The sequence below is a fragment of the Lygodium microphyllum genome, chromosome 9 (genome assembly GCF_053477565.2).
Source record: "Lygodium microphyllum isolate KBCC chromosome 9, Lygodium_microphyllum_v1.1.10, whole genome shotgun sequence".
In the NCBI taxonomy this organism is placed as follows: domain Eukaryota; kingdom Viridiplantae; phylum Streptophyta; class Polypodiopsida; order Schizaeales; family Lygodiaceae; genus Lygodium; species Lygodium microphyllum.
Window position 1 is genome coordinate 8,347,352 of NC_141143.1, and position 10,098 is coordinate 8,357,449.

The 10,098-nt window shown below is 40.7% G+C and overlaps 1 pseudogene; it reads left to right on the forward strand.

The window, feature by feature from the left end:
- LOC148030795 (putative inactive purple acid phosphatase 29) overlaps positions 1-8,915 on the forward strand; it is a 47,416-nt pseudogene extending 38,501 nt beyond the window's left edge.
- Positions 8,916-10,098: the final 1,183 nt, after the last annotated feature.

Genomic DNA, 10,098 nt, shown 5'->3' on the forward strand with positions numbered 1-10,098 from the left:
CTTTGTGACATTCATTAAATATTATTCACATAATGTTTAAGCATATCCCATAAAGCATAAACTAGATGTATTGGCTATCTTTTAGCATTGGCTTGCTCTTATAAGGAACTAATCTAGATATAAGATGAAATGCCTAAGGTCAAGTAATGGGGATGAATACGTCTCTAAAGAATTTGAGCACTTTTTTGATGAGTGGAGTATTAAGATCAAGGTGGGGGGGAGGAACATCCTCATCATGAAGTTCCTCCCCTACCCTTTCCTCTTTTGACATGGTTGTCCTCAAGGAGTCATTTCTCCTATTGATACCCAAGATCTTCAGAGACTACCTAGATTGGGGCCTTGGAGGTTTAGTCTCGTCGCAACTTGGTGATGATGAGGCCTTCAAAATCCTGCTAGTCTGGAGTTGCAAAGCTAGTGGCTTCTCCCCCGAGGTGGAGTCAAGTTCTACAGTTCATCATGTCTGTTGTTCCTTATTACATGTTACCTTTTAGGTGAAAATCTTGGATCTTCAAGATCCTCTTCTTCTTCATCGTATCTCTCTTTCCTCCTCTTTTTTAATCCCTTTTTGGAAAGAAGAGGAGGTGTTGAGAAATCCACTTCTTTAGCTCACACACTTCATTTAAGGTTTTGTACTAACAACCCCAAAAAGAACTACTTTTCACATTTTCACCACTTTTTCAATGAGTGGCCACACACTAGTGTGTCACCCTAGACAACTTATACCTATGAATAGGCAGTCACTTCATTCATTCCCTACCACCCCTCTCTTCGGTCATTCTTCACCACCTTCTTCAATCACCACCACCACCACTTCCCTTCTCTCATTAGCCCCTTCCACTACCCTCACACCCCTTCACAAGGACATTGTGGTTCATGGCTCTTGGCTACCTTCACCCTTCCTCTTCTGCTTCAAGTGCCCTATTCTCCTAATGTCACCATCATCTGCTTGGCTTCAACTCCCTTCTCCTATAGGCTCCACCTTCACCTATATTTTTCAATCTGGAGGTCTTTTCCTTACATGGTGTCATCATCTCCAGTTTGGTGTCAGCATCCTAGCCGTAGCATGACATGTTTTGTGAGGCTAGGAAATGACTTGGCATTGGATATTAAACAACAATTTGCTTTAGGAAGCACTTTTGTTTTGCATGATGTATGCCATATTCTTTCTTTAACCAAAAGCCTACTCTTGCTAGACTATTGGATGATGGTGGATATCATATATCTTTTAGTGATTCCATGTGGAAGATTACCCTTGGGAATCTTGTATTTGCTAGAGATGCCAAGGATGGCAGCCTCTATCCCTTGCTTGTATCTAGGTATATTAACCATGTTTTGATTGTGATTGGCATACCACATCTATCTTTATGGCATCGTCGCCTTGGGCACATGTCCCTAAAAGGAATGAAAATGCTTTCTCGCATGTAGCAACTTCTATAATATCCCCGTCCCCTCTGCATAGGAACCCCCCTAATATTTATTAAAATTAAATTGATTTTTTAAATATTTCTCCCCTATCAATGCCGAACAACTGGTGGTGGGGGGAAAGAAGGAGACAATGCCGACGAGGGAGGGGAATTGAAGTAGATGATGACAAGGAAGGAAGAAAGCAATGACGATGGAGAAGACGATAATGTTGATGGAAGGGAAGCCCACATGGTCTAACAACCCCCCAGGCCACCTTAGGCCGCCGCCATGATCAATGACAAGTGGTGGGTGGTGGCACCACCACCACTCCACTTCCTCCCCACCTCTCCCACTATAAACCCCCCCCCCCCCCCCCCCCCCAATCAAAGAAAAGGAGGAAGCCTAAACGGCACACTGACACAAAGAGAGAGAGAGAGAGAGAGAGAGAGAGAGAGAGAGAGAGAGAGAGAGAGAGAGAGAGAGAACCCTCTAGAAGGTTCTCCTTCTTTTTCCCTCCTTAGAGGGTGACCACACGCTCCTTCCCTTCCATGCAAACTTAATCCCTATTTCTGCAAGCTTTTTCCCCCCTTTTTGCCATCTACTTGAGAAAGAGGCTACTGGGATTCCAATAGGGGTTGTGCCTAGAAGAAAGGAAGATCGAGAATGGTCCCCCAAGCAAAGGATGTCGAGTGTAGGTGGAAATCCCACTATCCACAACAAAGCCTCGAGCGAGGGTATCACCACCAATACAACTACGGTACCAAATAAAAATAGTACATTTCCAAGTTGTAGTTCTTTGCTTTGATTTCCACATGGGACACATTAGGACCGTACTATGCCACACCAGAATAGGTCATTGAAAATGATAAATTTCATCTCAAATATTCGAAGATGAAGTTTGCAAAGTGCTTGTATCAAGGGAAGCTAATTGCACCTAATTGATATGCGACAAATCCATGCATAGCATAAGCAGCATATAAGATTCTAGATTATTAAGCATCGATAAGTCTTCAAATAGTCTTTACCTAGGACAATATTGTTTAAGGTTCACAAGGTTACCTTGAGGGTTATGCACATAGATGGTATATGCATGGGAAAGATTATATGAAACATACACCAATGGTACATGAAATGATCTCGCATTAAAAAGTCTGGCATCCATCCAATGAAGGTTTTGCATTAAATAAGGGTTGAAGAGTTTAACTTGTGATGCCAAACCATGAATTGATTACAACTTACACAATAATTCAGGAATTGTTTTACATTGAAAGATAGTCTTGCATCGTATAAGAGCTTATAATTGTTTCAAATTTGTCTCACATTCTTTGCCATAGGAGAAAGGAAGATAAAATCAAGTAAAAAAGTGTGCATAGCATTGCGCTAGGGAAAGGCTAAAAGATATATGCCACTTAGAGAGGAGGCATAAATGCTCTTGCCATATTGATTATCTTGCCTTGAAATGATAGAACTTATAGGAGACCTCATCGTACGCCTTAGCCAAAGGAAGGGAGTGTTAAGTAAATTTTGCATAGTATCGCTATTAGCTCCCAAGGGGGAGAGCGAATATGCAATGGAAATGTTATCGCATCTATTCTTGCATTGTTTGAAAAAATACAATTGGTTTTGTTGGTTTATCAAACAATGCCCTAAATGCTTTTACATTCAGGTGATTTTTGAATTGTCATTTGAATGATTATTCCAAGTGCTTGTGATTGATAGTAAATTCATGATGGGGGTCTATGATGACAATTTGCCATGGGGATAAAGGAATGTTTTCTTGGAAAATGATATAAGGGCTGATTGCCTTGAATGTGCCTGATTCTTAAATGATTTAATTAAGGAAAGGTTCTTTGCATGGGTGGATCACCTCCATGATCGCACCACAGATTAACTCGAAAATGGCACTGCTCGATTCACGTGCCGAAGGTTGAGTGGTGAAAAGGCCAACCACGAGAATGGTGTTTCACTCCTAGGTAGCTTGCAGGTCAGGTGGAGCTCTGGACACCCCTTGTTGCTAAGTCCGAAACAGAGTTGAAGATTGCCGTGGCCCCAACGTTTGTAACATTGGAAGATCATATTTTAGATAAAGGATGGAAATTGTGGTGCCATGTGATTTGGACTAGTTCTTCTACAGGGTAGAAGGGACATATAATTTCTCCTACATGGGCAGGAGACAAAGATTAACTTGAAGATAAGTTAAGGAACTTGTTTGTCAAAAGGACTACTTGCTCTATTTTTGTGTCAATGCTATAAGTTACACGAACGAACCCTGTTCCCTAAAAGGCTTAATTAAGGACGTTGATTTTAAATGTCACACATAAATATGATAGGACCTAATTAAATAACCAAAGAATGCCTATTGAGGGAAGCGGGTGGGCAGAACCCCCGACTAGTCCGTCCTACGGCAAGGTGGTCCCAAAGAACTGGGAGGCTTCTCACAAGATCTTATTGACGTCTTGACCCCTAGTAATTATTAGGTTACAACCCCAATTCATGCCGTTTTAGGGGAGTGGAATGGGACTATGTCCTACGGGTAGAGAGGTTGAGCAACGTATCCCTCTCGTTTCCCATTCTCTTTGAACCAAGCATGGCATGGAGCTGCTTCGGCTTGGGTATCTTTGCGTAAAGTAGGATGTCTAGGACCAGGCACTAGAATTATGTCAGGAGACCTTGACCACTAGGAACCCAAATTTCAAGTCGATCCCAGTGGGTTCGGCTGTGAATGTTCCATTGTGAGATGGACTCAAGAAACCCTAGGGGACAAAACCTATAGCATTCCATAGGAGTGTCGGGCAATGACGCTTAGATTCGTCTCTCAATGGACTGCTCAAAACATGCCTGGATAGCCGATAAGCAGGCACGTTACAACTTCCATCCCTTGACTACAAATATTTTGATTCAATGGCATGTAAACACATAGATCTCATGAGAATTTTGTCATTACATGCATGGGTTAGTCTCTAGATTTTGTTCATTATGATGTATATGGTTCCTTGTCTTGTCAATAACTAGGTGGCACAAAGTACTTTGTGACTTTCATTGGCAATCATAGGGTCTGGGCATATCCCATGAGTAGAAATCGAATGTGTTGGCTATCTTTCAGCATTGGCTTGCTCTTATTAAGAACCAACCTGGATATAAGTTGAAATGCCTAAGGTCAAATAATAGGAATGAATATATCTCTAAAGTATTTTAGTAGTTTTGTGATGAGCAGGTTATTAAGCTCAAGGGGGAGGAACCTCCTTATCATGAAGTTTCTCCCTTACCCTTTACTCTTTTGGCATGGCTGATCATTTCTCTAATTAATACCCAGGATCTTCAGAGACATCCTAGATTGGGGACTTGGAGGTTCAATTGTAACTTGGTGATGAGGCCTTTGCATTGCTTCTAGCATGGAATTGCAAAGCTAGTGGCTTCTCTCCTGAGGTGGAGTAAAGTTCCACAGTTCATCCCATCTAGTGTTCCTTATTACAAGTCGCCTTTTAGGTGGAAATCTTGGATCTCTAAGATCCTCCTCTTCTTCATTGTATCTCTCGTCGCTCCTCTTTCTTTATCCCTTTTTGGGCTTGAGAGGCGGTGTTGAGAAGCCCACTTCTTTAGTTTACATAGTTCATTTAAGGTTTTGTGCTAACAATCCCAAAAAGGACTCGTTTTCACATTTTGGCCACTTTTTCAATGAGTGCCCACACAATGGTGCACCACCCCTAACAGTTTATGCCTATAAATAGACAATCACTTCATTCATTCACTACCACCTCCCCCTTTGGTCACCACCACCACTTGCCTTTTCTCACAAGTCCCTTCCACTCCTCTCACACCCCTTTTCGAGGACATTGCCGTTCATGGCTCATGACTGCCTTCACCCTTCCTCTTTTGAGTTAGGTGCCCTGTTCCAACATCAGTTCTTGAGTTTGGAGGATCTTCCACTTGGTGTCACCATCATATGCTTGGCATCAACACCCTTCTCCTTCACCTTCACTTGTGTTTTTCAATATGGAGGTCTTCTCCTTGCATGGCATCATCATTTCCAGTTTGGTGTCAGTATCCTAGCCTTTAGCAATATTCTCCATCATCGAGCGTCGGTGATTTCATTACTTGTCTATCACAGGGGCTGGTGGGACCTGTGTTTTTGCAGCAGGCTGGCTCCTCCTCCATCACATGTGGCGTCACTAGTCTATCACACAAAGGCTGCTAGGACTTGCATTTTTGTAGCTCAGCTCATCCTCCATAATCTAGCGTCATCATTATTCACCTAACTTCAACATCTAGGCTAATCTCCCTGAGTTTGAGAGGTTTGGCACTCTAGGATTTGTATTTTGTTGGCCAAGCCACTCCTTGGCATCAAAGGACTATGATCCCCTCCCTCAACAGTTGGTGATAATCTTCCACATCTTCAACAACATCAGAGGACACCCTCTCCCTACATAACTGTCTTTCACCTTCTAGAGATTACTTTGATAGCCCACTATCCAAAGGACTGCATTCGCTCCTTCAATGTGCAAATTTTCCAAAGGTGTGTTTTCGTCTAATTCAAACATGACAATAAGGCCTCTCTTATACGTCACTATTATGGGAAGTAAGGCCATATTCATCCGCAATGCCATAAGATGCACGATAATAAGTGCAAGGAGAAAGGCAAGGGCAAAGTGGAGGAAAAGTCTGATGATTGCAACATTATTCCTAGTAATTCCAACATGAAAATTGAGGAGATAAATACCTTGGAGCCTGAGTTTGATGGCGATTACAGCTGCAGCAGTCAATGCCTCGTCCACTTTCCATGTGACCCCACAGAGGGATTAGTTTCATTCATATTGCACCATGACAGGTTTTGTGAGACTAGGAAATGACTTGGTATTGGATATTAGACCGCAATTTGCTTCATGTACCAGTTTTGTTTTGCATGATGTATGCCATGTTCTTTCTTTGACCAAAATCCTACTCTTTGGTAAACTGTTGGATGATGCAAGATATCGTGTATCTTTTGGTGATTCCACATGGGAGATTACTCATGGGAATCTTGTCTTTGCTAGAGGTGCCAAGGATGGTAGCCTCTATCCCTTGCTTATATATGGGTATATTAACCATGTTTTGATTGTGATTGACATACCATATGTATCTTTATGGTGTCTTCGCCTTGGACACATGTCCTTAAAATGAATGAAATGATTTCTCGTTTATAGTAACTTCCATCCCTTGACTACAAATGTTTTGATTAATGTGATTATTATCTTTATGGCATGGAGACACGTAGTTCTCATGAGAAGTCTGGCATTATGCACATGGGTGAGTCTCTGGCTTTTGTTCATTTTGATGTGTATGGTCCCATGCCCTGTCTCAATAACTAGGTGGCATGAAGTACTTTGTGACTTTCATTTATGATTATTCGCATAAGGTCTGGGCATATCCCATAAAGTAGAAATCGGATGTATTGGCTATCTTTTAGCATTGGCTTGCTCATACTAAGGACCAATTTGGGTATAAGCTGAAATGCCTAAGGTCAAATAATGGGGATGAATATGTCTTTAAAGAATTTGAGCAATTTCGTGATGAGGGGGATATTAAGAGTTAGTTGACCGCCCCTTACAACCTAGCCTAGAATGGTGTTGCTGAGCACATGAATAGGATGATTCAAGAGAGAATCTGTAGTATGCTTACCTAGGTAGGCTTACCACAACATTTTTGGGTTGAGGTAGTTACTACTGTCGTATACTTGATAAATAGATCCCTATTGGTTGTCAAGCTATAGAGGAGGTATAGTTTAGAAAACCTCCGTTGTCACATGCTCATTTGCATTTTTTTGGATATGAGGCTTTTTGCCATGTTTTCAAGGATGAATGCAATAAGATGGATCCTAAATTAGCGAAATGCATCCTTCTTGGTTATGGGGATGTAGGTGAGATGGGTTATTGACTATGGGATCCATAGGCTAGGAAGGTTATTCGTAGCCATGATGTTGTTTTTCATGAGAAGAAGACACATAAGCATCATGAGTAGTAATTGAGGTATATAGGTGATATATTTCAGGTGGTTCCTCCTTTTAATGTACAAGAAACTAGATATCATGTAACTAATGTTCTAGTGGCCCATGATCATAATGTTGGATAGGATGTATAAGCCCCATAGCCTACGATCTAGTAGAGATACATCAACCCGATCTCGGTTTGAGCCCTCTATGGACTATGTTATGGTGATAGATTATGGTGAGCCCCTTACTTATGAGAGGAGGCCATGTACATAGGTGATAGTCCTCTTGGGAAAGGGCCATGCAGCCAGGGTATGACTCATTGTAGAAAAATCATACATGGGATTTGTACATATATACTTTGTTACTTTTTCTTGTTCTCTCCTCACTAGAGGCAGATTCACCTCTAAGTGGGAGGTTGTTGGGGGTAAAGGTGCCTTTGCCTATGCTACCTCGTATTTACTTCACACACCATGATCACACACATTAAATAAGGGGAAGGCCAATCACACATTGTGATTGTTGGAGTTCACACTGTTATGTGTCTCTCTTGCTCTTTTTCTCCATCCATCATAGCTCTTGCTTTGATGTTGCTTTCGCTTGTGTACTTCCACTTAGGCTCTACCTTTTATTTCTATGCTTTTCAGTAGGTATATATAGTGTTGTTGTTGCTTGCTACTATACATTTCTCCCAAATGTACTATAGTTTCATATGTAGCTGGCCAACGGGCAATCCTTTGTTCCTACAATGTTGTGAAAACCATTCCTAATTTGGTACTTGCTACCTCTTCCAATAATATGCATACCTATGGCTTGAGAAAGGATGCAATGATAAAATGTGGATGAATCTTGCCTCCTAGGTGTTGTTCAATGGGATATGGAGAATTTGACCTTCTTGATTGCCCTGTTTCATAAATTTTGAATGGATGTAGCTTCATTAACACATTAATATATGCATATGGATGGCTTTGTAATTGGTCATTTCAAATAAAATTTGCATTTTAGCTGCGTGCTTTGGTTTTGGTGTGAGTCGACATATTCTCATATCTTACGTTTACTCAATAATGTAACTTCGCATTGAGATTCAATATGATAATGTTGTAGATAGTATATGAAGATGGTATAAAATATTTGTCATTTTATTTTCGGCGATAAGCCTTTTGCTACAAAAGGGGAGGGAACATTGCATGAGGTGCAAAAGAAAGTGGGAGATAGGTAAATACATGTTGCTACCCTCAAGTGTCAAAGATCTTCATAGCAAGCTATGGCTTCTTCGATATTGCAGAAACATGTTAAATTGTATAAGAAATTCAAACAAATCAGTGATCATGTTTTTGTTGCAAATGAACATTTGGCTAAGGAAATGCAATCTTAAATAACATTACTTTATGGTGTTCTTCAACATGTGCAGGTTGTGGAGGTTGACTTTCACAATATCATTGATGAGTTGTGGCTAGAATTGAAAGGTGCAACCAATGTTGCATTTGAGACAAGAGCATATGTGGACATCATGGTCAAGGGAGTGCTTCCACATGCGTGGTGTTTTTGAAAAGGAGACAATCAAAGTGGACTTACAAAATGATTGTCATGTGTCATTTGTTTGTTTTTCAAAGCAAGTGTTTGCCATGCGAAAGAAAGTTTCGTATTTGAAAATGTCTATGGATAGGTTCAAAGGATTGTAATATAGTTGAGTCAAGTCTCCTTTCTACTTCTAGTGCAAAGTGAAATGTTTGCATCGGTGTTTGTTATGTGAATATTCAAGAATCTTCCATCAAGAGATTAAGATGGCTTTTTTTGGGGGGGGGGGGGGGGGGGATTGCACAATTATAAGTTCATCGCTTTGATATTGTCTACTCACATTTGTGCTCTCGTTTAGAGCATTGCACGTGCGCATACAGGAGGATCATTAAGATTTGGCGCACTAGCCTTGGTCTTTTTTGTTCCCTTGATAGTGCATTTAATGAATCTTTCATGAATGTTATATACATTATCTTTTCATTTTTGGTTCCTAACAAAGCTTGCGCTGCAATGTGCTTGTGGGTCAAGGAGACTTCCTTTAAGAAAATTGACTAAGGTGCTCATTATTTTGACAAATCGTATTTCAACACATTTTATCTTTGAAGTGCATCATTTTAAGTTTGTTTGCCACAACATTTGCTTGCACTCCATTGTGCTCTCATTGAAGACATTGCACACGTGTGGTTGCAATAGCCTCTTGTTTACTACTTCACTAACCTTTTCCTTTTTTGTTTCCTTGACAATGCATTAGGTGAACCTTTAATGGAAATAATATACATTCGCATTAGATTTTGAAGCGTACAATGTTTGCTCTTTGATGTTTACTTGAAATATTCTGAGACTTTGTTGTACGTCATGTTTCATGTGCCTCTCATGTTGAATTTGATGTCCACTCCAACCTTTGGATATTATCTTGCTTCAACTGCCCAATTTGCACTTGTAGGAGCAGTTCACACCCCTTATATTAGATGCCATTATGTGTAGAACCCTAGCTCGTGTTGTTGAGCAACTTCCTACATTTCCATATTTGAACCCTTCAACACATGCATTTATGGAGGTGTAGTATGGGAGATACGTCCATTGTTTTTGTGTTCGGGGCCCCTTAAGCACATTCTTCATCTAAAAAACACATTCTTCATGGATCCCCTTCTCCTTTCAACATCACAAGTTCTTTGATTTGTTGTGTGTCTGGTTAGGGTGTATTAATTGCACTT